The sequence below is a fragment of the Orcinus orca genome, chromosome 17 (genome assembly GCF_937001465.1).
Source record: "Orcinus orca chromosome 17, mOrcOrc1.1, whole genome shotgun sequence".
Taxonomy (NCBI): Eukaryota; Metazoa; Chordata; class Mammalia; order Artiodactyla; family Delphinidae; genus Orcinus; species Orcinus orca.
This window is the reverse complement of record NC_064575.1, coordinates 61,854,478-61,881,348: the sequence shown is the minus strand read 5'-3', so window position 1 is coordinate 61,881,348 and position 26,871 is coordinate 61,854,478.

Sequence of the window (26,871 nt, the reverse complement as noted above, 5' to 3'; positions counted from 1 at the left end):
GACTCTCACTGTTGTAGCCTATCCCATTGTGTAGCACAGGCTCCAGACGCGCAGGCTCAGAGGCCACGGCTCATGGGACTAGCCGCTCCGCAGCATGTGGGATCCTCCCAGACCGGGGCACGAACCTGTGTCCCCTGCATCAGCAGGCAGACTCTCAACCACTGCACCACCAGGGAAGCCCTAGATATAACAATTGTAAATATTTATGCACGTAACATAGGAGCACCTCAATACATAAGGCAAATACTAACAGCCATAAGAGGGGAAATTGACAGTAACACATTCATAGTAGGGGACTTTAACACCCCACTTTCACCAATGGACAGATCATCCAAAATGAAAATAAATAAGGAAACAGAAGCTTTAAATGATACATTAAACAAGATGGACTTAATTGATATTTATAGGACACTCCATCCAAAAACAACAGAATACACATTTTGCTCAAGTGCTCATGGAACATTCTCCAGGATAGATCATATCTTGGGTCACAAATCAAGTCTTGGTAAATTTAAGAAAACTGAAATTGTATCAAGTATCTTTTCCGACCACAACGCCTTGAGACTAGTTATCAATTACAGGAAAAAATCTGTAAAAATACAAACACATGGAGGCTAAACTATACACTACTTAATAATGAAGTGAACACTGAAGAAATTAAAAAATACCTAGAAACAAATGACAATGGAGACACGATGACCCAAAACCTATGGGATGCAGCAAAAGCTGTTCCAAGCGGGAAGTTTATAGTAATACAAGCCCACCTTAAGAAGCAGGAAACATCTCGAATAAACAACCTAACCTTGCACCTAAAGCAATTAGAGAAAGAAGAACAAAAAAAACCCCAATGTTAGCAGAAGGAAAGAAATCATAAAAATCAGATCAGAAATAAATGAAAAAGAAATGAAGCAAACAATTAATAAAAGATCAATAAAGCTAAAACCTTGTTCTTTGAGAAGATAAACAAAATAGAAAAACCATTAGCCAGACTCATCAAGAAAAAAAGGGAGAAGACTCAAATCAATAGAATTAGAAATGAAAAAGGAGAAGTAACAACTGACACTGCAGAAATACAAAAGATCATGAGAGATTACTACAAGTAACTCTATGCCAATAAAATGGACAACCTGGAAGAAATGGACAAATTCTTAGAAATGCACAACCTGCCAAGACTGAATCAGGAAGAAATAGAGAACATGAACAGACCAAACACAAGCACTGAAATTGAAACTGTGATTAAAAATCTTCCAACAAACAAAAGCCCAGGACCAGATGGCTTCACAGGTGAATTCTATCAAACATTTAGAGAAGAGTTAACACCTATCCTTCTCAAACTCTTCCAAAATATAGCAGAGGGAGGAACACTCCCAAATTCATTCTACGAGGCCACCATCACCTTGATACCAAAACCAGACAAGGATGTCACAAAGAAAGAAAACTACAGGTCAATATCACTGATGAACACAGATGCAAAAATCCTCAACAAAATACTAGCAAACAGAATCCAACAGCACATTAAAAGGATCATACACCATGATCAAGTGGGGTTTATTCCAGGAGTGCAAGGATTCTTCAATGTATGCAAATCAGTCAATGTGATAAACCATTTAACAAACTGAAGGAGAAAAAACATATGATCATCTCAATAGATGCAGAGAAAGGTTTTTGACAAAATTCAAAACCCATTTATGACAAAAACCCTGCAGAAAGTAGGCATAGAGGGAACTTTCCTCAACATAATTAAGGCCATATATGACAAACCCACAGCCAACATCGTCCTCAATGGTGAAAAACTGAAAGCATTTCCACTAAGATCAGGAACAAGACAAGATTGCCCACTCTCACCACTCTTATTCAATATAGTTTTGGAAGTTTGAGCCACAGCAAACAGAGAAGAAAAGGAAATAAAAGGAATCCAAATCAGAAAAGAAGAAGTAAAACTGTCTCTGTTTGCAGATGACATGATACTATACATAGAGAATTCTAAAGATGCCACCAGAAAACTGCTAGAGCTAATCAATGAATTTGGTAAAGTTGCAGGATACAAAATTAATGCAGAGATATCACTTGCATTCCTATATACTAATGATGAAAAATCTGAAAGTGAAATCAAGAAAACACTCCCATTTACCATTGCAACAAAAACAATAAAATATCTAGGAATAAACCTACCTAAGGAGACAAAAGACCTGTATGCAGAAAATTATAAGACACTGATGAAAGAAATTAAAGATGATACAAATAGATGGAGAGATATACCATATTCTTGGATTGGAAGAATCACATTGTGAAAATGACTCTACTACCCAAAGCAATCTACACATTCAATGTAATCCCTATCAAACTATCACTGGCATTTTTCACAGAACTAGAACAAAAATTTTCACAATTTGTATGGAAACACAAAAGACCCTGAATAGCCAAAGCAATCTTGAGAACGAAAAACAGAGCTGGAGGAATCAGGCTCCCTGACTTCAGACTATACTACCAAGCTACAGTAATCAAGACAGTATGGTACTGGCACAAAAACAGAAAGATAGATCAATGGAACAGGATAGAAAGCCCAGAGATAAACCCACACACATATGGTCACCTTATCTTTGATAAAGGAGGCAGGAATGTACAGTGGAGAAAGGACAGCCTCTTCAATAAGTGGTGCTGGGAAAACTGGACAGGTACATGTAAAAGTATGAGATTAGATCACTCCCTAACACCATACACAAAAATAAGCTCAAAATGGATTAAAGACCTAAATGTAAGGCCAGAAACTATCAAACTCTTAGAGGAAAACACAGGCAGAACATTCTATGACATAAATCACAGCAAGATCCTTTTTGACCCACCTCCTAGAGAAATGGAAATAAAAACAAAAATAAACAAATGGGACCTAATGAAACTTCAAAGCTTTTGCACAGCAAAGGAAACCACAAACAAGACAAAAAAACAACCCTCAGAATGGGAGAAAATATTTACAAATGAAGCAACTGACAACGGATTAATTTCCAAAATTTACAAGCAGCTCATGCAGCTCAATAACAAAAAAACAAACAACTCAATCCAAAAATGGGCAGAAGACCTAAATAGACATTTCTCCAAAGAAGATATACAGACTGCCAACAAACACATGAAAGAATGCTCAACATCACTAATCATTAGGGAAATGCAAATCAAAACTACAATGAGATATCATCTCACACCAGTCAGAATGGCCATCATCAAAAAATCTACAAAAAATAAATGCTGGAGAGGGTGTGGAGAAAAGGGAACACTCCTGCACTGCTGGTGGGAATGTGAATTGGTACAGCCACTATGGAGAACAGTATAGAGGTTCCTTAAAAAACTACAAATAGAACTACCATATGACCCAGCAATCCCACTACTGGGCATATACCCTGAGAAAACCGTAATTCAAAAAGAGCCATGTACCAAAATGTTCATTGCAGCTCTATTTACAATAGCCCGGAGATGGAAACAACCTAAGTGCCCATCATTGGATGAATGGATAAAGAAGATGTGGCACATATATACAATGGAATACTACTCAGCCATAAGAAGAAACAAAATTGAGCTATTTGTAATCAGGTGGATAGACCTAGAGTCTGTCATACAGAGTGAAGTAAGTCAGAAAGAGAAAGACAAATACTGTATGCTAACACATATATATGGAATTTAAGAAAAAAAATGTCATGAAGAACCTAGGGGTAAGAGAGGAATAAAGACACAGACCTACTGGAGAACGGACTTGAGGATATGGGGAGGGGGAAGGGTGAGCTGTGACAAAACGAGAGAGAGGCATGTACATATATACACTACCAAACGTAAGGTAGATTGCTAGTGGGAAGCAGCCACATAGCACAAGGATATCAGCTCGGTGCTTTGTGACCACCTGGAGGGGTGGGATAGGGAGGTTGGGAAGGAGGGAGATGCAAGAGGGAAGAGATATGGGAACATATGTATATGTATAACTGATTTACTTTGTTATAAAACAGAAACTAACACACCATTGTAAAGCAATTATACCCCAATAAAGATGTTAAAAAAAAAAGAAAATAATCTGTTTTACATTTCAAGGATTAAAAAAAAAATGGTGAAGGAAGTACAAAAGTTAAGCTCTTCATACCTTCTACTTATAACTCTGGTGATACCATACTACTCAATTAGAAAGAAATGAATTATTTTCTTTGACAATGAGTTGCTTATTCACTCAATAAAACTTACTTTGAAGAGAAAAAGAAATATATATTTAAGAGAGTTTTGTTTCCCATGCATGAAAAGAGGAAATAAATAACAAATAAATTCACCCAGACTTCATTTACCCATAAATAACTCAACCTTTATAAAATATTACTTGAGTTCCTACAATGTGAATCCCTGTGCTAAGTGTTCTGTAGAGGGTAAAATGAATTAGACAAGGTCTTAGCTATCAAAATATTTACAATCTAATACAATGGAAGGCAAGTACACACATTACTGTTATATATGTTATACTCTACTGAATTCTAATAGATATTATGAAATTGCTACGCATAATCAGAATAAGAACAGTAGTGGCAGGGGAAAAAAAATGTTCCCTGTATTGTTCAGGGTCTTGGAAGAAAGAGATGGCACACGCAAATTAATCTGAAAAGAATTTAATAATGGCTCTATTTAACAAAGGTATGAGGAAACTCAAGGGAGATAGTGCAAGTCATGGGGCTAGCATGAATGGCCCCAGCATCACTGGCCCTCTTATGACTAAAGGGGTGAGAAGAGGGATCACTTACCCTGCCAGAAAAAAAAGAGACAGCCGAGTGGTATCAATAGAAGCTCTGGCTTTGGGTGGTGTAAAAAAGCCACACTTCATGACATTACAGAGAAGAGTCAAGGGAATACATAGCTCAGTTTCAGTCTCCCCTCTCCTGACATATTGCTAGTGCTCAGCATTAATTAAAACCAAGGAGAAGCTAGTGGGCAAGACTGCCCAGTGAGGTGGGCCAGCTATCCCAAGCTCTCAACAGGGTGGAGAAGAGTAGGAAATGGACTAGAAACAGCAAGAAAAATTATTCCACATATTCCCATATCTTCAGTTAATCATATTATATTTGGCCTGGATTTTTTTCCCTTAAGGCAGAAACAATACCACCCCATTACAAAAAAAAAGACAGTATTTCCAGAAGAAATACTAAAATATTAACTAAAACCCAAATCAAATGTTTTCTATAGAAGATTTTTTTTTATAGAAGATATTTTTAAAGTAACTCTTTATATCAAGATGGAATGGGGGTTAGGGGAATGTCTTACACAATCAAGTTAATCTTTCACATCAAAAGATAGATATGTGATGGATTATTTAAATATATGTGAAAATTTAGACCAAAACGGTTTCCTATTAAAATAAGAGCTGTAACCTTGACAATGTATAAGTACATATTGGTTTCCCTAATGTGACGAAGTCTCTCTTTCAAAATAAGATAATTACCGCAGGCTATTAAGGCAGGACGTCAAGGCCATCTTTCTAAAAGAGAAAAATATTTGTTCAGAAACAGTTTTCCTTGAGTATAAAACAATATGCACAGAATCTACATTATTGAAATGAATGTAAAATTGAGTGGGAACAAAGGGCAATGAAGCTTGGATTATATATTTGTTATTTGTCTGTTTCATCAATTTTCTAGAATTAAGGAATCAGAATGGGGAAGTGGATCATTTCTCTCTCATTTCTCTCCTCCTTACAGCTCCAGGGACATCATTTAGCCACAGTGGTCCTGTGAAAAACAAACTGCCAATTAACACCAGGAGAGTTTCCTCTAAGCCACTGTGGAGCATTGCCCAGGAAGCCAGCTGCTTTCTGATAAATCTCACCCTGCATGTATTTGAGCACAACTATGAAAATTATATCTATTCTGAGATTTCTTTTTAAAGGGTTTATCTGAAAAAATTAAAATAAATAGCTGGATAAATTCATTTATCACATTGAAGTGTTTATTATAAATCCCTTAAATCCCAATAAGCCACTTTCCAAGTAAAGAGGAAGACTTAATTTGACATTGCAATATTGTAATTTCTGTTTCAAAAGATCACAAAATATTTCTCTTTGCTATTTTCTCAGTGAAATATTGTAATGGTTAGCTTTTTCATTAAAATATCTCACATTATCCAGATTTAAATGTATAAATAAATCCAATATGATATACTGTGTTATATTAATACAATAAATATAACTACAGATAGAGCTTTCAACAATAACATATAATCTTCGTAAATGTGTAGCTATTGTAAATAACTGTCTATATTATCAGCCCACTACAGAGACTCACTCAGTGTATTTAGTTTAATGTCATCATTTATTTGAAATCCCAAGTGGTATTTATTGACAATAATGTGTATAATAAAAATGTATGAAACTGACATCCATAAATTATGAACTATTTCTTTCAATTCTCCTGGCATGAATTTTAACATCCTAATTTATAGAGGAAAAAGGAATTGTCAAGTTAAATTTCTTTGGCTGGTTTGATTTGCTCCAGGACTTATATTACCACAGTTACATTGAGTCTCTGGTCATAGTGCTTTTATATTGCTCATGTTGCTTTTGTAATGTTTTTATGGCACTGGTTACCTGAACTGCAAGGAAAATACTAATTTTAATCTTAATTTTGTACCTGAGGAGGATAATAGATAATGAATATTCATAATGTTTGTACATTTCTTGGTATGTATTGTTTTCTCCTTTTTTACTCTTCCTCTGTTTGTTTGGCCCTCTCCACTAAGATGTAAGTTGAAATGAGAAATGTTCAGTTCATCCCCTGGTTCTGAGAACTGTGTGGCTAACATCATAGGAACTCAGCAATGTTTGTTATATGCCAGAATATCATTATTTATTGATTGCTTTAAACCATGTTCAGTCATATGGGGAATATATCCTTTTCTTAAATTATGTCAGCCAACACTCAGTGAATGTCCTATCCACCATCAAAGGCCCAAGCATACAAATTTCATTTAAAAAGCTATCCCTGATTCTTTTTCAACTCTTTTAGTCCACTTGACATTAATCATCTTGCCTTTACCTCTGGAATACTTCAAATGGTAATCACCATCTATGAGATTTTTATCATAATTATATGCATATATATAATATCTTCCCCAACAGGGTTCAAATCCTTGAAGATAAAGACCGGGTCATTTTATTCCTTGTATTTTCAATACAAGGCTTGATACATAGCAAGTATTTCAATGATCTGTTTGACTTTACCTTTTTTAACTCATTTATACACTCATATATTCATTCAAGTCCTATTTTTGACCATTTGTCAGCCACTTAAGTGTTCTGGGGCTGCAAAAGAATAATATATCTTCCAGTTTTCATCAGTGAAGCCTCTGTTTCTCCCATTCTCACGACAATATAAACCTTAGTATTCAAGGCAGTTCCCTTCTTTTTACCACTTGTATTTAAGCTATGAATAGAGATTTTCTTTTCTTTCTAAATATCATGTAATAGACATCTACTTTCATTAGCTTAGCATCTCTTCCTTTTGGAAACAGCCTTCCCTGCCATATGTCAACTTGTTTCACATTCCTTGTTACAGGCGTGGGAGTATCATTTAGCCAATAAATATCATGTTTAGAGATTGGTATGGATGCTGAAGGAGAGATGCTTAATCTTTTTCCTTCTAGAAGCAAGCACTGGCAGTAAGGGTTACAAAATCCTAAACTACAGAGTCACCTCCATTGATACATGGAGAAAGCATGCTTGAGAATAAGACAAATGATAATAAGTGAAGATGAAAATATTACTTGCTAAAAAAAAAAAAAAGAAGAAAAAGGAACTAATTACTGACTAGGGAAAAATAAGTATCCATTCCTTAAATGTTCTGCACTTTTGTAGTACACCACACTAAATAATTGGTCATAAGCATATCCATGTTCTTTTATTGTTTATTTAAACTAGTTGATCCTTCCTTATAGACTTCTTTATCAATTTTCAATATTCATCTTACATGAAATCTAAATTTCCTGATTAATTTAAAAATTTCTATTGGCTTAGTGACACCTGTTACTAATTGTTAGCATATAAGCTCAACAGCAGTAAATACTTACCTTGTTTTTATCCCCCTTTTAGCTCATACATAATTTTAAAAATGCTCAATCAGTGCATGCTGAATGATTGACATGAATAGTTATTTGGATAGTATTTTGGGAAAATATTCATTTTATTTGATTAATCACTGAAAAAAAAATTCAGATAATACCAGAAAGATAATCTCTGTGAACAGAGCATTCTGTCTACATGGCTTATTCCGTGGCCCATATGAAGAATTAATTACAGATATTTAGATCATAAATCACTGATTATAAGTAACTGACATTGATTTTAGTGAACAGTATTGTAGAATATATTTAGAGACATATCATTATGCTTTACAGCAATTAGTATATACACATATTTTTAGTCTCTTTAGTATAGCCTGTATGATAGAAACTGTTAGTTGCTTACTAGCATTCTTTCCTTCTCTCTTCCTTACAGAACCTAAACTATTCATGTCTACAACTCTCCACCTTGCAGCTTTGTATTGGGGAGAAGCTGAAAATCCAGTCTCTGTCATATGAGGCCTAAGGGAAATCTCATTTATCTTGTTGGGAATCATTTAAGAAATGGGAACATTCCATCCTGGTCAATGAAATATGAGGGGAAATTTGACGGGAGGGTCCCTTGATCTTATCAAATTCCTCTGGAAGACATAGACTTACTTCTTTGGGTGTGATAAGGCCTTGTTTTGCTAAAGCCACCTTACTACCAGGATGAGAAGGAAGCCAACACAGAGAATGGATGAGGAGAGATTTGGAAGAAAAAGAAAACAAAACCCCTAGGCTTTTGATTGCGGTTCTGTGCATAGGTACATCCTGTAATAAAATGCCATCTGAATTATTATAGTATGCTTGGTAGGCACCTTTATATAATTTATATTCATTAAATGGCAGAATAAACCAAATTTATCTCTGGCTTAAAGTGAAGGTAAAAGAAAAATAAACATAAGCTAGATTGCAAAAATTTCTAACTCATGATGCCGTCCCATAAGGACATGACTTATTTTATAAAAATTGTTCCCTAATCACTCTCTTCTCAATGAAAACATGTCCTGATGATTTGCATGGGCAACAGGGACTCATAACATTCCTGCTGACTAGAGCCATAGTTCACTGACAGTGAACATAACTGTCAGTAGACAACTGTTACTTCTGTTTTATTTGGTAGAGGTAACATTTCTATAAAGTATGATAGCTTTGGGAAATCTCTTCACTCCCTAAGTTTTTAGATTGAGCTTATATTTACAATTCCTCTAATACCCAAATTCTTGCCTTTTTAAAAAAATATTTTGATTTAAAAGATTAAGGACTTTTTTAAGATTGAATATCTTGTAATAATAAAATATAAGAATGCAGATAATAGGTGTCTTAATTTTTCTTCAAAGATTCATAAAACCTTTTCTAAACTATAATGTGATTCATAATAGGATGTAATGCTATTATGGTACAGAAATGAATGACACAATCTTGTTATAGAAATGTGAATATTTGCTGAATGTTATGATTTAATAGCTTTCCTTGGATATATTTAGAAAAATAGACATGTGGCACATAAAACATAATGAAACATATGTTGAAGACATTAACCAAAGATTTTAGACCAAATCTGGTTTGCTAGGCAAACAGAACGTTAACTCTTTTCTTATATAGACTGTACATTTACTTTGATCTTCTCTAAGAGGAATTTCTAATACAAGAAGCACAATTAAGCTGCCTCTGAATATTCTTTAGAATTCCAAATCATTTTGATTTATCTATAAAAGCACATCTCACATCTACAATTATGTCTTAGAATTGCTGGATCCACTACACATTGTGACTAGTTTAACAAATTATATAAAATTGAATGAATAAAGTCTTTAAAATTTTTAATTAGATATAGCTTTAAGGAAGGCTTTTGTTCTAAGAACAAGCATGGACTTGGATCCACACATTTCCATGAGTATAGTTTCATCAATAAATAAGTATATAAAATATACTTAAAGGGACACCCTGGCTACCACTATGTTTCAGTTTTTATATTTGGCTTCCTAAATTGTAAAGACCTAGTCTCTTTTTTGAATGTGTAATTAGTAATGACTGCTGTAATATCCCTTAAAAGAGATTATTTTTAAGCAGGATGAATTTGAATGGGTTTATAAAAGTTAAATTTTATATTTTATGCTCCTATTAATTAGGTAATAGTTTAATGAAATAATAGCAAAATTTTATGTACCTTTTTTCTTTGAGTATGTATATTAAAATAAAAATATTACCTGCTTAAAAACTATAACCAAGCAGGGCCCTCTGGGACCTCCCTGAGACAGGCCCTTCCCCCATATCCTCTACTTTAGTTCCTCTTTGAAGTACCTGGATAACAGTATTTGATGCAATTTTCCTGAGTTGTTTTACAGATGTGAAAACCCCTCACCAAATGGAAGATGTTATCTACTTGATGACCCCAGGCCTCCTGGAGCCAAAGGACTGATAATGTTAACCCCTGTGACACTGCCCTGTTACCTCACCATCAGCCAATCAGAGAAATGTGCAGGAGCTGATCACATACCCTGCAAACCCCCTCCCTACCTGGCTTGTATATAAGCTTTGCCAAAACCCTTGGGGACCTCAGGGTTTGAGCCACCAATCTCCTTGCGTGGCCCTGCAATAAATCTTTCTCTGCTCCACACTCCAATGTTTCAGTTTGTTTGGCCTCACTGTGCATCAGGCACATGAACTTGCACTAACAATATCATCAGAGAACATTATTGTTAAAATCTTTCCTTTAGAGCTAGTATCTCTACCATCAATTAGCATTCCATAGTGTTATAGCCAGTAATCCACCAACTTATTAACATTTGGTCTGAAATAACTTTTCTTTTTTTCTATGGCAGTTCAGAAAGTCAAATATATGATTTTTAAGTTTTAATTTAGAATGATTTATAAAAGTCTGTCTCAAGGCAATAATTAAGCTGGAGTGAGAAGTATAGTCTATGTTTTTCTGTTTTTAAATATGTCAATTACATGTTTAATTTCTTTATTTCTGTTCATTGTCTCCAGTATTATGTGCTCTGAAAAATCAGGAAAAATTCAATAAGCAATATTATTAAACCACTCAATCTACTATATCACAAAATGCTATTTGATATGCGTTAAAATTCTCATTAAACATTTCAATTAAAGTAAAAATGAACAATGGTGGTGATCTAAAATACATTCTTACTCTTGTGTGCACAAAATTGAATGGTTGGTGAAAAAGTGTTTGCTTTTTAATATAACTAGTTTATTTGTAATTAAGGCATACTATAAAACAATTTTTAAAGTCTTACAGTGCCTGAAGATGATGTATACATGCTATATAATAATGAACTAAAATTAGTGAACAACAGTGTATAATTAATAACGTTCTTGACATCACCAGGAAATCTAAACATGCAAAATACTATCAAAGCTTTCTAATGGTTGTTTAAATATTTCAGTACTTTATTATTAAGGCTGATTATTGAAATCCTCACCATTTGGGAGAGCTGGACTGGAAGAACAGGTGGCCCAGTGCTGTAGCTTCTGGTTTGAGAAACCTTGGTTTTTTTACCTCAGTGCATTGTACAAAAAAAAAAAAGTCATTTTCTCTATGTGCTAAAAAGAGAAACTTGCTGGGGTACCTGGATCTAATGGCAATGGCACAGCATCAAAATCTTACTATTAATCCCTCTTCAAGTTAGGGGGATTTCTTTACTTCTCCAAGTGTCTATTCTTCTGTCTATTAATAATAATATTTCATAGTACCTGAAGAATCTGTATGATGAAAATGCTAGTTCATTGATGTGAAATTCTTTCAAAGGGTATAATGTTCCACACAGTATTACATATTTTGTAAGACTCTCAGATCAGATGTGAAATATTTTGCTAATATGTTTGAATATATTCTATCAATAGGATACATTCAAGATCTAGCATAATTTTTATGACACTCATTTTTGAATCATGGTCTAGAGTCATCAAAAAGTTATAGCTGAAGTCTAGTTTTATGTCAAAAACAAGTTGTAAAATTGTTCCAAATACAAACTGCTTTTTTCTGTCTATTTAATACCTAAATGCTTATGCTCATCTCCTACTACACTGTAAAAACCTAAGATACTAGAATTCTTAATAGACAAGATGGCGGGGATCAAAATTGTTATTTGAATATGTTTATTTTCTTCAAAAGACAGTAAAATATATTATTTGTTAGAATCTACTTCTTTATTCAAGCACTAAAAGTATTATCATTACCTTTATTTTATTATTGAAATCATATGTATTTCTAATCCTATTCTGAAATTTTTGTTCCACTAAGATATTTGCTAGTACAGTGTGACTAATTGAGATGACTAGGAGAAGATGTGATATTTACACACACACAAATCTTTTTCAAGAATAAAATATCTTGGAATGCAGTCTAATTCATGCCGTGAACTGGAAAATCATTTACACTCATGTAATGTGTTATTAGTTAAAATGACATGCAAGAGCCATAAACTCCTTTGATCTTCTTTGTACTTCAATTACTTCTTGAGAGTGTTTAGATTTTTTGAAAAGTGTTAAAAATTATAATAGTTAATGTTTAATATGTGCCATGCCTCTTTCTAAGCATTTTTACACGGATTATCCCTTTTCCCTCAAAATTGTGCCATGAGATGGGTGATAATTATTGTTCAAATGGGACCCAATAATCACTACCCCTCTATTTAAATGTAGTTCTAAACTAATTGAGACAGAAAACAAGAGAGAGATCATACAGGAAATGTAATATGACCTTTTTTAGTAATAAAGATGAAAGAAAGCGTGGCTAATGTATGAGAATATGCTTGCTTATTCCCAACCCTCCACCTGAGGGAAAGTTTAAGTTTACAGAGAAGGACAAGAGAATTAATATGCTAATTTAGGATATTTGGTAGATTAACAACACCTAATTGAGGATTTTTAAAAAATGTTTGTCTTCCACTACTCAGGTAATACCTTAGGCAATAGTTGTGTGTAGATCCAATGGCCAGAATTGTAGATGGAAATAACTTTTCTTAGAAAGTGTGGAATGCAGAAAAAAGTTTTCCCTCCACAATAACAATGCAAGCTAACAATAATTCAGCTCTAACATGTATGGACCTAGAGATTATCATACTAAGTGAAGTAAGCCAGACAGAAAAAGACAAATATCATATGGTGTCACTTATATGTGGAATCTAAAAAAAAGATACAAATGAATGTATACACAGAACAGCAATAGATCCACAGACATAGAAAACAAACTTATGGTTACCAAAGTGTAAGGGGTGGAGAGGGAAAAATTAGGAGTTTGGGATTAACATACACACACTATTATATATAAAACAGATAATCAACAAGGACCTACTGTATAGCACAGGGAACTACATTCAACATTTTGTAACAAACTATAAGGGAAAAGAATCTGAAAATATAAATATATGTATAACTGAATCACAGTTATACATGTGAAACTGAATTCAGGTTGCTGTATACCTGAAGCTAATACAAAACTGTAAATCAACCATACTACAATTAAAAAATAATAATAATTCAGCTCTATGATGGTCCAGAATCTATTTATTTAATTTCATCTACCCTATTGTAGATGAGAGAATTGAAATTTATACTGTTAACTTCATCCTGAACAAACAAATAACAAATTGCTGAGCCAGCATTCAAACCTAGGTTTTCTTATTTTAAATTTGTACTTTTCCAGGTGACAACAGTAATTTAGTGAGTTGGTCACTACAAAGCTCCTTAAATGGGTTAACTTATTACTTCAAAATAATTTGTGCTTTCAGAGAATCAGTATAAATTTTTGGTAATTTATTCTGTTATTTCTCAGATTTTCCATTATATTGATAATTATCAGAGATACCAGAACTGTTTACCAGCTGTTCATATTATAGTTTTGGCTCAAATTTGAGAATCTGAACTGGAAATTCAAAACAAATGTAGATAATCCTTCCAATATGATTCCTACAATGAAGAAATTTATGGCTCATTTACCATCTAGCATTCAAAGAATTCAAAGTCAAATCATATGTCATGAATCTTCTTTTCAAAATACAAGATAAAGAAAACAATGGTGATCTGCATCTTTGCCTCAGCAATACCGAAATACCCTTCATGAATAAATTTGTTATAGACTTGAATATCTAAATAAAACAATGAACTAAAAGTCTTTGGTAGATATCAAGATAAAATTCTTGAAGTCAAGAAATTATAACATGAAGATCTTATATTTGCTTGATATTTTAAATTTATGTGTTTCAGATTCAAGCTCTGAACACAAATTATTGTCCTAGAGTTTTGTGTGACAATTCCATCAGTGAACTATACGGGCAATTGCACAAAGACTCTTTATTACTTCTTTATGTAATGTTCCTTTTTGTTTTTCTGCTACTAGTTGATAACACTTTATTTATATAGTACACCAAGCCTGGTGGTTTAGGCTTGTGTGTGTCTTAAATCTGAAGACTTATGAAACTCCTAAGGAAAGATGACATGGATGGTCTGGTGTTAGATTTTGGTTAGGTCATACATTTACAAAGACCTGTTTCATTAACCTTTCATCAAGATTCAAGTATAGCAAAAAGAAAAATAATAAATAAAACAGTATACTTTATATTAGTCATAGATTATATTCAAAACCTTTAAAGGCAAAATTATTTTATGTTCTCTGATAATAATATGTATCTTACTACTTAACCATTATAGGTCAGGAATTCATTGAATTATATAACATTTGCCTCTTCTTAGGGAGAATAAGAACAGAGAAAAAATTTTGTGTAAATTATTTAAAATGTGCCATTTCCTTCTGTTATAAATAGTCCCAGATCAGTGTTCATGGCTTGGGAATGGAGTCCAGGAGTTTGTAAAAATGTAAACCTGTGTTTGTTAATGAGCATAAAAGCTAGTATTAAAACATTAGAGCCATTCATGGGATATCGAAGCAGGACTACAACTAGTTTGGTCAGCTATAAACTGTTCTAAGTAAGAATGCCCCAGCTCGTGAATTAGATATGCAAAAATCCACAAAGAGCAAAAGATCAAAGTTCTGCCACAACCATCATATGTTCCCAACTTTGCACCACTGAACCACTGTTCTGTTACACATGCTCATTTATACCTGGACAGTGCCTGAGGAGATTTGATGAAGTTGAAATTGATCCTCCAGTTCCCCAACTCAAACCAGAGTATTTAGGCTGGTGCCATAGTCTGGATCACTTGCAGAAACTCATGTTCTCATCATCAGAAGGGATGAGGCATATATGCTTATATGTTCCATTTATTACTCAGTACACCAATCTCTGCTTGAAAAAAAAATAGAGACACTAAGAGGCAGGGTCATCACTGTACACAGCTTCAGCTTTATAAACTTGGAATTAAATTTAGGAGTCTACTCACTTACTAAGGGTAAAATAAAGGCTTTCTCAGGGATACCAGAGTGGTCCACAGAGAAGGGCCAGTGTGTGTGTATGTGTACGTGTGTGTGTGTGTACTCACTTTGTGTTTGCAGCTCCTAGGAGTTTATACTCACACACAAACACACTTGGCCTTTAGTAATTTGTTAAACTTTGTAGCTGAATTCTTCTTTCCTGCTTTATGGGGGCCCCATTGTCCTCCTGTTGCTACAGGTAAGCCAGTGTTCACATGTGTCCCCTCTCTGAGGTGCCTGTCTTTCCTTAAGATTTCATAGTACTTGGTTGCCCTGTAACCCTAGCTCTCTGTTGGGTTATATAAACATAATGATAATGTAAATTATCCATCTTTTTTCCTATTACGGTGGGAAAGATACTCTTTCTAGCTTTCTACATAGGGGGAAGATAGGAAGCTGTAGAGTCACACCTTTTAAACCAAATTTCCTCGAAGTTTTCTTGAAAGCCAGAGACTATATATGTTTGGTTTATCACTGTGTTCCAACATAGTGAATTAACAAAACAATGTACAATTCAGACAAAAATTGTATGTATTAGTTTAATAATAAAGAACAAATTATTATACTATTATAGTAAATACTCTAATTCCATTATAAATTGTTTTCTTGATAGTATCCTTAATGAACTACATCTCTTTCTCACCTTACACATTTTTTTTTACCACAACTGAACTATCTGCATGTTCCCAAATACAGCATCTTTTTCAAGCCATTTGCCTGTTCGAGTTAATAGTTGCTGCAAAACAAACGATCACAAAACACAGTGGTTTAAAACAACAATAATTTAATATTTGTTACACTTATTTTGTGCAAATTTCATGGGTCCTTTGCTCCATGTTGTGTCAGCTGAGTCATTCATATGGCTGCATGTGAATGCGGGAGAGAGTTGGATTCTCAATTTTCTTCCACGTGGTGTTTCACCCTCCAGGGATTTTCCATGCAGCCTTTCTATACAAGAAGATAGTCTGGACTTCCATAAAAGTGTGGGTAGGTACCAGATTTCACATTCCAACTCATGTGAAAATGCATGTCTTAGTCAGCTTGGACTACCATAACAAAATGCCACAGACTGGGTGGCTTAAACAACAGAAAATTGTTTCTTACAGCTCTGGAGTCTGGAAGTCCAAGATCAAGGTTCCAGCCAATTCAGTTTCTGCTGAGGGCTCTCCTCACGGTTTGCAGATGGCAAACTCTCTCTATGTCCTCACGTGGCCTTTCTTTGGTGATTGCATTCAGAGAGAGAAAGCTCTCTAGTGAGCTCTCTAGTGTCTCTTCTTATAAGGACACTAATCCTATCAGATGAGTGACCCACCCTATGACCACATTTAACCTTTAATTACTTCTGTTAGTGGCCCTATCTCTAAATACAGTCACATTGTGGTTTAGGGCTTCAACATATGAATTTGGGTGGGGACACAAAACAGTTTAAAACAGTACATATGAACCTCTGCTTACATCACATTGCTAAGATCTCATTGGCTATAGTTGGAAGCCAAGTAGCTAAGTTCAGATCCGTGTGGACAGGACTGTACAAGGAAAGATAAAGGAGGGCATGGTTCATTCCTTATGGGTCACTAATGTGACATCCCAGAATAGTGCCATTGAAAATACCACCATGCTTTCTTTGCCCGGTTTATTATTGTTTTTCAGGAAGATTTATCTTGTCACCTCCATGAGGAAGCTTTCTTTAATCAATGCTGTTAAAGACCCCACTCTTTGCCTCTGTTTTCCAGACTAGCACAGAGCCTGGTACATAGTAGTCTCTAGAATGAATAAAGAACTCCAAAAATGACATTTTTACTCATAAGAGGAATAAATACTGAGATTGAAAGCAATTTTACATGCTGTGTTTGTTCTATTCACACCTTGCCATTATTCCTGTGTATATAAGGGTGACAGTAAATTGCAGTACTCCTTGTAAAGATAGTATTCTACTCATTTGGGGAAGAGATCTCAGAACCAGTTTATTCTACCCACTTAAAAAGTTATTCTTAAAAACACTTAAAGGTATCCTTAGACTAGACAATGAATAAAGACAATAAATGAGAGACTTCCCTGGTGGTGCAGTGGTTAAGAATCTGCCTGCCAATGCAGGGGACACGGTTTCGAGCCCTGGTCTGGGAAGATCCCACATGCTGCAGAGCAACTAAGCCCATGCACCACAACTACTGAGCCTGCGCTCCAGAGCTCGTGCGCCACAACTACTGAAGCCCGCATACCTAGAGCCTGTGCTCCACAACAAGAGAAGCCACTGCAATGAGAAGCCCATGCACTGCAATGAAGAGTAGCCCCCGCTCGCCGCAACTAGAGAGAGCCCATGTGCAGCAATGAAGACCCAGCGCAGCCAAAAATAAATAAATAAAATAAATAAATTTATTAAAAAAAGACAATAAATGAGTGTGTTAAGACATATACAAATAATATATATGTAATACCATGCTGTGAACCTGATGCTAAGCCCTGGTGTCTCTTAACGAAGATGCAGTGATACTTTCTGTATAGTAGTAAAAAATTACTTTATTCTTTTTTTTAAAGAACATTTTATTATTTTTATTTTTAAGCTTCTTATTCTCATATATCTTAGACACTGTCTTAGTCTCCTACATTTTATTTTAATCTGGTATTTTCTGCTGTTGCATTTGATAACCTAATTATGCTGGAGTTTTCCCTTTTATTTCCTATCAGTCTTAAGATGCAGAAGTTTTCTGATTTACTTGCTTAGAACTCAGCAACAGTAGAGATTTTTTTCTCATCTTAACAGTTGCTACTTATATCTGTGTATTAGTCAGAATTTGACATGACATGATTTTCTGTGTGTTACTTTGGAAGGCAAACATGTTCTTCAGATACCCTCTGCCTGTGAATGCCCTTGGCAAGTGGTATTACTGCAGATGGGGCATTTGGGGAAGGTGGTGGGGTTCATAAACAAGCCAAACTTTAAATGACTGAAAAAAATTATCTGACAGATGGATTATTGCATGTAGAAGAACATGACTCAAAAGACTGCTCATTTTTGGTTGCTTTCTGAATCTCAAAATTTAAAGTATATTCTCCTCTTCATATTACTCTCACCCCTCATTCTCTTTTATCTTGTGCCTGCTCCATCACCCTCAATAAAATCTGCTATTTGCTGCCCCAAAGTTACATGATTTAAAGTTCACATCATGTGGATTATAACATACTGTGATAGAGAAAATATTTGCAAACGAAGCAACTGACAAAGAATTAATCTCCAAAATATACAATTAGTTCATGCAGCTCAATATCAAAAAACCCAATCCAAAAATGGGCAGAAGACCTAAATAGACATTTCTCCAAAGAAGATACACAGATTGCCAGCAAACACATGAAAGGATGCTCAGCATCACTAATCATTAGAGAAATGCAAATCAAAACTACAATGAGGTATCACCTCACACCGGTCAGAATGGCCATCTACAAACAACAAATGCTGAAGAGGGTGTGGAGACAAGGGAACCCTCTTGCACTGTTGGTGGGAATGTAAATTGATACAACCACTATGGAGAACAGTATGGTGGTTCCTTAAAAAACTACAAATAGAACTATCATATGACCCAGCAATCCCATTACTGGGCATATTCCCTGAGAAAACCATAATTCAAAAAGAGTCATGTACCACAATGTTCATTGCAGCACTATTTACAATAGCCAGGATATGGAAGCAACCTAAGTGTCCATCAACAGATGAATGGATAAAGAAGATGTGACACACATATATATAATGGAAAATTACTCAGCCATAAAAAGAAATGAAATGGAGTTATTTGTAATGAGGTGGGTGGACCTAGAGACCGTCATACAGAGTGAAGTAAGTCAGAAGGCGTAAAACAAATACCGTATGCTAACACATATATATGGAATCTAAAAAAAAAAAAAAAAGGTTCTGAAGAACCTAGGGGCAGAACAGGAATAAAGACGCAGACATAGAGAATGGACTTGAGGACACGGGGAGGGTAAGCTGGGACTAAGTGAGAGAGTAGCATGGACATATATACACTACCAAATGTAAAATAGCTAGTGGGAAGCAGCTGCATAGCACAGGGAGATCAGCTCGGTGCTTTGTGACCAAATAGAGGGGTGGGATAGGGAGGGTGGGAGGGAGAGGTAAGAGGGAGGAGATATGGGAATATATGTATACGTATAGCTGATTCACTTTGTTATACAGCAGAAACTAACACAACATTGTAAAGCAATTATACTCCAATAAAGATGTTAAAAAAAAATAAAGTTCTATGAGGCATTCTAAATCACATAGAAGTTTTTTTTTTTAATTTTAACTGCACTGTATCGACAGAGATAGGAATTCCTAGAATAATTAAATCACCCTCCATCTGCAAGTAAGTGCTTACATCACTGTAATCCAGATGTTAGCTTCTCCTTTTCTAATCTCACTTCCCCCTAATGTATTTGAGAAAAGGAGGCTGACCCACATAATATCCTAAATTACTCCCAAACTGCAGCTTCATTGCAACTCTTTAGCTCAGTGGTAGATAAATTTCACCTTGGTGATGGTCATGAACTGAACCTTCAGGATGTACTTTCCCTGTAGAAAAAAGGATGCTCATCAGCATGGTCATCAGAACTAGAGGGCTGAATACAAAACCATTCATTTGTCCTCTTTCTGCCTTATTACTTTATACTCCAAGTCACTACAGTTGTGAGCATCAGACTTGTTGAGAGTTCAGAGAATCAGAGTTCACATTACAGAAAATGCAGCAAATTAAAATTGCATATTAGACATCTCCATCCTTCCAATACCATGGTCATACCATCTCTGGGAGTGAATTTTGCCAATGTTCTCCACCTACTGGTTCTTGCCCCCTTTCATGTTACCCACCTCTCTCTCTCATATCTACAACTCCCCTACACACACACACACACACACACACACACACACACACACACAGAGTTCTTCTGCACTCTTCCATTCCTCATCTAAGTGTCAATTCCTCATGAAAGTGAACTCTTTTGGTTCACATTTTTCTTTTAGTCAATAGTCTCAGGACCTCATCTTCCACCTCCATGTATCCTGCCAACATATTGTCCTAAATAATGGTAATGACTCTCCTAAAGTAGAGCTCTATTTTTCATCTGCTAAAATAATGCATTTTCAACCTCCTGTCTCACTAACAATGTCCCAATTGTCATTATTCAGTATGTTATGACTGTTCATTCATATGAAAGTTTACAAGTGTAAGTAAGAAGCTGAGCTATATGAAAGAGAAGGATACAAACTCTGGGCATACCTAGATTAGTGATAATTTAGGTACAATTATGATATTTGCTGATGATCTGCTACATCTTTGTCATTTCTGTCACAGTTTACATCTTTTTATATGACATATCCACTAACAAATTATTTTAGGTATAGTTTTTAAAATAACTTTATAACTTATTTAAAATAAATTTTATATTGGAGTTAAAATTGATGTATATACCATTATTACAGTATTAGAGTATTCTGAATTTGACTATATACTTACTTTTACCAGTGAATTTTATTCTCTCATATGTTTTAATGTTGCTAATTAGAATCCTACATTTCAACTGAAGAGCTCCCTCTAAGGATTTCGTGTAAGGCAGGTCTAGAACTCCCTCAGCATTTTTGTCTTGGAAAGTCTTTCTGTCTCTTCCATTTCTTAAGGACAGCTTTGCTGGGTAAGTACTTTTGTTTGGCAGGATTTTTTCTTTCAGTACTTTGAATATATTATCTCACTCTCTCCTGGTTAGGTTTCCTCTACAATGGGAGAGACTTTACCTGGAATAGATCATACATTTTGATAGGAAAATGGACAATTTAGAACAGTTTAACATATGAGGAAGAACAAAAATATGTGTCAAAGACCCTGAGATATAGAATTGAAACAGGTTAACCACAGCCTGAAAATGGGACAATCTGTTCATATGGGAAGGAAACAGGCAACTTTCAGCAGTATAGATGCACATAAGTCTGAAGTGAAGTGCATCTGGGGAGACAGAAAACTGAAGTTCATCTAGTCTCATAACTGTTTTCTTTGTGATTCAGGAGCCACAGACTTCTGGTGAATAGTTCTATCTTCCTCTCTCTGAGCGTAGCATTTATTAGAACTTGGTATGATTCTCCTTTCTTCAACTTGTACTGGCCTTTGTCTTCATAGTTGCTTTATAGTAAACCCATGAACATGTCTCCCTCTATATAAATTCTGATGTTGAAGTAATCTGTAGTATCTTAACAATTAACCTGCTTTGATATTAGCTCTACAATCCCTACCTTTTAACCCAAAGTTGTTAGAAGAAGATACAGTTTTCTCATCATTTCCCCTCTATTTCCCATCACATTATTCAGTCAATTGTTCAATATAAAATAAATACACATAAAGGCCATCTTTGGATTTTGCCTTATTTTGCATTTTCTCTAGAATTCATGCTGCCATGTACTCTTCTTTCTACCACTGCTGCTTCTGTGACTTCTTTTTCTCCACTTCTTCTTTCTCCCCTTTTCTTCTTTCTCCCTCCTCCTTCTCTTCCTCAGCTCCTGCCTCTTCCTCAATCTAAGCCTCTGCTTCTGCCTCATTTTTTTTTTTTTTTTTTTGCGGTATGCGGGCCTCTCACTGTTGTGGCCTCTCCTGTTGCAGAGCACAGGCTCCGGACGCGCAGGCTCAGCGGCCATGGCTCACGGGCCCACCCGCTCCACGGCATGTGAGATCTTCCCAGACCGGGGCACGAACCCGTGTCCCCTGCATCGGCAGGCGGACTCAACCACTGCGCCACCACGGAAGCCCTGCCTCATCTTCATGTCAATATTCATCTTAGGCATCTATAATACCAAATTATCCACAATTTTGATTTAACAAATGACAGTCTTTTTCCTGAAAGTTATCTTCTTTAGTTTTTTGATAGCACTTTAGTGAGCTTTGCATATCTAGCTGTTTAATTTAGGTGTTTTCCTAGAACTGTACACTTCACTTTTTCAATGATTATTATAAGTAACACCTTATAATTTCGAGATGCATTGTCTGCAACATACAGTCATTATTTAATATATTTTTCTATAAGTGATGTTGCCTTGTTAACACAATTTTAAGCAACAAATTTAATAGTTGACAATTTATGAGTATTTTTTTGTTACCTTTTAATTTGCTTTAAACCACATATTTCTTACTATATTAGTATTTTTAAAATTTTTGTTTATTTACATAGCTTACATGTTAATTTACCATTTGTGGGAAGCAGACTATAGCCCTCCAAGAATGTCTGCATTCTAATTCCTGGAAACTGTGAGTGTACTATGTCACCTAGGAAGAGGGAATTAAGTTTGCCAATGAATTAAGATTGCTGACCTTAAGATGAGCAGATTATCCTGAATTTTCTGGGTGGGCCATATTTAATCACAAGGTTCCTTTAAATATGGAAGAGGAGGGAGGTAGAGTCAGACCAGAGGTATAGCATTGTGAGAAAGACTCAACTGCCATTTTTGGCTTTGAATGTAGAAGGGAGACATTTGCAAAGGAATGTGGACAGCTTCTAGAAGCTGGAAAAGACATAAAAAATGTATTTTCCCCTAGAGTCCCCAGAAAGGACCATAGCCATGCCAAAACCTTAATTTTAGCCCAGTGAGATACAGTTTGGATTTTGCCCTCCAGAACTGTTAGATAATAAATTTGTGCCCCTTTAATTCACTAAGTTTGTGATAATTTGTTAGAGCAGCAATAGAAAACTTACATAGCATCTAATATGTGCCAGGCATTGAAGAAGTTATGGAAGTTAACAAGTCTTTACCTTCATGCATCTTCTTGAGCAGTGAGGAAGATAAAGGTAGCTGTGTTAGCTGGAATGACCACAGATGGTATCTGAAAATAGGATACTTGAACCGAGTTCTTGCAGAAGAGATGGTAGTTACCGTCTCTCTTTCACTTAGAAAATACTCTGAGTTGCATTTGCATAACCACAACTTATATGTATGGAGGGATGCTAACAGTACCTAGGAATGAGACAGATGATACAGGACTAATTAAAATAGCTACTGTTATTTCCTGTTCTATAGGCATTGACTCAGGAAAGATTGCGAATTCTAGTTTTAAAGAATAAAGTTGTCTTTCTGAGGATATTAAAAATACAAAATCTTAATATAGAAACAGCAGAAAAGAACCTGTCTCCATGTATGATACTATGGAATGCAGCTATGAAGCCTGGAAATGATGTAGCCATTTTTAAACACTGAGATCAAAGTCACCCCCCAGAAGTAACCCTCAGAGAACTAGAGCCAATGCCACCAGAATAAAATATCCTGAAGTCAGCATACCATTTGGACTTCCAATATATGGGCTAATCGATTTTCTTATTTTACAGGCCAGTTGGAACAAAGTTTATATTATTTGAAGGTAGAAACAGAGTAAATGATACAGACTTCAAGGAGAAAAATGAGACAATTTTGTGAAGAAATAATGGAAGAATAATAGCATTAGAGGAAACAGTACGCAAATGCCCTAAATTCAAAAAGTCTTGGCATGTTCGAAGAAAAGAGAATCTCCCAGTGTCAGCAGAGCCGTAAAGAGAGACACAGTATTACATGAGGTTGAAGGGCAAGGCAGAACCACATCATGCAAGCAAGGTCTTATGATTCATGATAAAGAGTTTGGATTTTATCAGTGATATGCCACAGCACACATTTAATCATGAAGCTATATAGTGTGTTTCTGTTGTTTTTGTTTTAATAGGTTACTCCTATTGTTCTGTGAAGAATCTATTGGAAAACATAAAACAACTTGGAAGAAGGAAGATAAACTTGGAGGAATAATAGATAATGGTGACTTGGGCTATAATTAATGTCAGTGGAAATCAACAGTGATAATCAGTATTAAAACATATACTGGGGATAAAAAGAATAGAACTTAATAAAGAAATAGAGGTGGGGAAAGAAGGAATGGAAATAATCTATGTGCTGAGTCAGGAGGGTTGGTGGTGCCATTTTCAACTGTGAGAATCAGGAATATTGTTTTCGATATATTATTTTTGAAATTTTCAACACAGTTTCAGGTAGAAATATACATCAAATGGATAGTTGAATGAAAAAGTACGCAACTAAAATGAGAGATAATGGCTCAAGATACATTTGAGAAATACCAGTTTTTAACACTATTTCAAGCAATGGCGTTTGTAGTAATCTCACAGGAAAAGATTTTGGACAAAACAAAAAGAACTGTTCCCAGGTTAAATCCTTGGAAAGCTTCCATATACAGAATTAAGAATAGAAGAAAGATCTAATAATGGAAGCAAAGAGCAAAAAGGAATTGTGAGAGAATAAATATCAGAAGGGTATGGTTCCAGATGAAGAAGGCCTTCAATTGAATGGAGTAGCCACCAATATTAAAAGTGGCAGAAAATCTCAATACATACGTAAATTCTAAATAAATATATATATTTAGCACTGTGGAAGTTGCTGGGCACCTGGAATAAAGAATTTTAGTGATAAGAAGTGCGGAAAAAAAGTCCAGTTTGTTGTTTTTGAAACAATGGCTGTATGTGAAGAAGTAGAGATAGCTAATACAGAAAGCTTATTTGAAGATTTGTCTGGAGTGGGAGCCAACTTAATGAGTGAGTAATAGGAGATATGTGGGATAAAAATTTTCTGTTTTGTTTTCCAAGATGAGATTTAATAGAACATGATGACATATTTATAAGAATTTGGGCGTATAAAATAAGAGGTTGGCTCTGTGTGGGGATAGAGAGGATAACTGAGGGAAGGGGTCTTTGAGAGAATAAGAGTGTGTGAGAAATGGCTCAAGGAGAAAAATTCATAATTTATAAGAACATGAAAATATTCCACTGTAACAAGAGGGAAGGCAGAAATTAAGTAAAGAAAAAAGTAGGTTTTTTGCATGTGACATTAGGAATATGCAGATAAGTCCATGTAATAGCTTTCATTTTCTTAAGGAAATATGAGTAGAGGTTATTGGCAAAATATACATAATTGGAAGTTTCAGGAAAAAGGAGAAGTTATAACATAGGCGTATCAGATCATAGGGAAGTCAGCTTATCAGGCAACCAACATAGATTAGATATTGTTGAGATAATGAATTTAAAATAAAATCACTGGGCCCTAGTTGTGAGATTTACTTCAGCAAGGTCCGTTCCTAAGGTGAATTCATGGACAATGTATAGAAAATTTAATCCAGGATTGACATTTCACCCTGTGAATAAAATTGGAAAGAGAGGAGATGAGAGAAAAAGAGTGAGGGAGAGATGAGAGAAAGAAGAGATATTTGAGGATATCTGCAAGGGCACATTTATAATTATGAGCCCTGAAATCTAAATTTGATAAAGAAGAAGATAAAAACAAAGTTGCGGATACTAAAAAGAGATGGAGCCAATGGAATTCCAGTTGGGAATTCCCAATGAGGTTAACTATTTGTCATGAGGGTATTATAGAATGTAGTGGGAAGATGATCAGATAATGGGAGCTTGAATGGATTTCAGGCTGGTATAGTGTCTGGGAAAAAAGTAAGGTCTTAGGTGTTATCACAAAGTGAATGAAATATTTTTGTGGTTAAGGAGTTAATCTCTTTCCCTCTCTTTTCTCCATATTAGTGAAAGTAAACACTCCTTTTCATTGTATAATATTCCACCATGTAATACTATCATAATTTATTTCACAAATCCACTACTTTTTTTCCTTTTAGCTTTTTTTCTATTATAAACAACATAACACTTCTTAAAATATGAAAATTTTGCTATTTTGTCTGAAAGATATATTTTAACAGTACATTTTGGTTTATAAGAGTAAATGTCCTCCAGAAAGTTGAACAAAAATATACTCCCCAAAATATTAGAGTGCAGCTCTCCCGAGAGCAAGCTTGGTGAGGACCAAACAAGAATATCCCATGGCTTTTAATTTTTTAATTAAAAAGTGATATATCACTTTGTCTTAATTTGCATATCTTTAGTCATGAATGATTTGGGGCATTTACTCTCATTTACATTTCTATAGTGAGTTGCTGATAATCTATGCCCATTTATTCTTTGGGTTATAATTAGATTTCTTAATAATTTTTAACTGTATGAGGATAATTTTCACTTGTAATATATAGTGTTGACAACACTGAAATGGTGCTAGAAATTTATCCCATGGTTTAGGATTTAGAAGAGCATCCATTTCTGCACACCATCACCTCCAGTGTATAATTTCAATCTTTATGTTTTCCTATCTGATTGCAAAATATATTGTATCATCATTGTTTAAGGTTTGTCTCTTTGGCATTTAAAGTTCTCAGAGAATGCACACTCTCCTCCATCTGAATAATTACCAAATAAAAACACCATTTTATGTAAAATGACCCTCTGCTAACCCCATTTTCTTGGCACAGAAA